This window comes from Bison bison, unplaced genomic scaffold (genome assembly GCF_000754665.1).
Source record: "Bison bison bison isolate TAMUID 2011002044 unplaced genomic scaffold, Bison_UMD1.0 scf7180017864080, whole genome shotgun sequence".
Classification (NCBI taxonomy): domain Eukaryota; kingdom Metazoa; phylum Chordata; class Mammalia; order Artiodactyla; family Bovidae; genus Bison; species Bison bison.
Window position 1 is genome coordinate 3,915,211 of NW_011494652.1, and position 2,900 is coordinate 3,918,110.

A 2,900-nucleotide genomic window follows, 5' to 3' on the forward strand; every position below is an offset into this window, starting at 1 on the left:
GAAGGGGCGTGGGAGAGGGATGCAGGTTTGGTGGGACCCAGGTGGGTCTCTGCAGTGCCCCCTGGGTCCTTCTGGGGGGACTGGAACAGATCCCGTGGCAGGGGTGCGGCGCCCAGGTCAGCTGCGGGCTTGGCTGGCACTCCTGGGCTTCCGGGGCTGGCCCAGGCTCCTTCCGCCAACTCAGTCTTTCTTTAGAGTTGTTAATATCTTTCCGTCTGTCCAGGACTGGTGGGGCCCCACCGCCTCTGTGGCTTAGCACCTCCACTCGGGGCATCCAGCGGCTTCACGGTGTAAATGCCGGTGGCTCCTGTCACGTGGGGGGCTGGGCAGGTGCCTGGCCACACTACTTCCTGTCCCCCACCCCCCTCCTCTGCCAGCTGGCAGGAGGCAGCCTCCAGCTGGCCACGCTCACTGTGGGGAAGTCGAATTTCCAGTCTCCCCCAAGCAAAGCTGCTCTGGGCTGTGGCCTCTGGCCAGCTCAGAGAGCTCCGGCCCACCCTGAGGGCCTCTCAGCGGAGGCTGGAAGAGCAGCCAGCAGCACAGGGGGGACGGGGAGGGGGTGAGGGGTGGAGACAGGCTCAGAAGTGGGGAGCCGGAGGGACTTGTGTCTGGGGTCACCCATCTGCCTCCCCTGCTCCCTGCAAGTCACCGCCCGGAATACTTGGGCTGGCGCTGGGCCGGAAGCGAATGGAGCCAGCGTCTTGGGAGTCTGGGGACTTGTCAGGGTCCGGATTTGGGTGTCAGCCGCAGGGGGCGCTGTCGGGATGGACTCTGGAAAGCTTCGAGTGGGTAAAACAGAGATGTTCGGGGCTGTGAAGGGCTGCCTGGGCATGGCCGGACTTGGGGCCTGGGCACCGAGACCCAGGGGAACCCACACAGGACTGTGGTGCCCCCTGGGCTTCTTCCTCCAGGGAGGAGATAGGGTGGCAACAGCAGTCTCAGTGGGGTGCGATTTGAGGATTTGGAGCCAAGCACTATGAAAATAATTGTAAAGTTTAGCCATAAATCAGAAGCTAGTGAAACATTAGTTGTGCTAGCAGAGAGGAACGTGGCAAGGCAGCTTCTGATGTCAGAGACGCCCGAAGGCTCTCAGAGTGAAAGAGCAGAACGTGCAGGGTCCTGAGCCGATAGGCTTCACCTGAGGGGTGGGGAGACCCCACACAGCCCCATCCCCGCCCAGTGGGCTTCCCCAGGAGGCAAGGTGAGGGCAGTGGGAGGAGCGCTGGTGTTTAAGGTCTAGTCCCGCCTCCACCTCTGTTAATTCCTGTCCTCAGCCAATCACTGTGCCTCAATTTCGCATCTGTGAAAGGGGATAATAAGCGCTACGTCTGCCACTCAAGGTCAAAAGGGAGAGAAAATCAAGTAAGCAGTCGTGTTGGTGGTGGTGGTTTGGTGGACCACAGACCTTGTGGTCATCGACACGGTCCACGGAAGCCGCTTTTCTGGCATGTCTACTCTGTGCCAGGCCCTGGTAATGGCAGGAAACCAAGGAAGGCCCGGGGTTCTTCCTGGAATAGAAGGACCCGCCTGTCTAGCCTGCCTCCTCTCTGTAGGACCGAGCTGGGCTCTTTACCACCTCCTCCCCCACTCCGGCCCCAGGGCGTCTGCACTTCTCGGGCTCACCTTTCTCAACCACTCCCTTTTCCTTCCATACCCACATCCACTCTTCCGAGTGGCGGAGACGTTTAGGCACCAATACCGTGCCATCTGCCGCTTGTGGCAACCTCAACTTCTTGGCCTCTGCGCTTTTTATCAGGATAAGGGCTCTGCTTCAAGCCCTGACTGTGGAGGTCGCCTCACCTCTCGATGCCTCAGTCTCCCTACGTATAAAGTGGGAAAAAACGGTCCCCACCTCCTGGGAGTCGTTGTAAACCAGACAGGGCACCAAAGCTTGAGAATGGTGCCTGGTATCCAGAAAAGGATGTTTCTCTCAGGGTTGTTATTTTGCAGCCATTATCATCAATCCCGCAGGCAGAACCAGAGGGCGAGGCAGCGCGCCCGGCCCGTGGGAGCCTCTCAACAACTTCCCGACTAGCCTGAGGCCCAGGAGGGGGCCCCCATCCTTGGGTACCGGCACTGCCCAACGAGGGAGTGAATCGGCAAAACCCGTTTCTCCGAAAACCCGACGCACAGTAGGTGCTCAAGAAATGGCCGGCTGACGTTAGGAAGCTAGTGGCCGGGATGATGCAGGCTCACATCCCGCTCCCTCCCACACCAGGCGGTGGAACTCGGGCTGCCCACACGGTCTTCAAGGGTGTTATCTGCTCCCAACGACACCCACTCCCACAACAAAGAGGCTCGCCTCCACGGGGGCCACCCAGTCTCGGCGCACCCGGGAGGCGCAGAGGGCGAGAAGCCTGCCCGTCCCCCACGGCTGACCCCCGTCCTGACTCAGAAGCGGTCCCCGGTGGGTGCTGCTACGCCAGGGACTGAGGACTGGAAGGCAGCCTCGAGAGACCCCGAGCGCAAGTAGAGACCCAAGGCCCAGGTAGCGCCCGAGGGGCGCGCGGCGACGCCGCCTCCAGCCGCGATTTAAAGGGCAGCGAGAGGCGGAGGGATCCTTTCCGACCGCTCAATACGAATCCCTCCGCTGCGAGCGAAGCGAAGCGACGACTGGCCCCGTCCTCTCGAAATTCGCTTTTTTGTTCCTCCGCCGCGGGAAGCAGCCGGCGGGGGAACTCATTTCTTTCTCGGGTTTCTCCGCCTCCCCCACCCCCACCCAACCCCCAGTCCCGTAAAAGCAACAGAGGCGGCCGAAGAAGCGCGAGCTGAAGTGGTGTCCCTCCGCCCGGCCGAGGGTACTCCTTTTCGTGTCCTTCCACCGTTCCCGGGCGGCGTCCGAGCGGCTCACCGGGGGCGGCGACGCGTCTGCGGCGCGGACGGCGAGGCTCCGGGGCTAT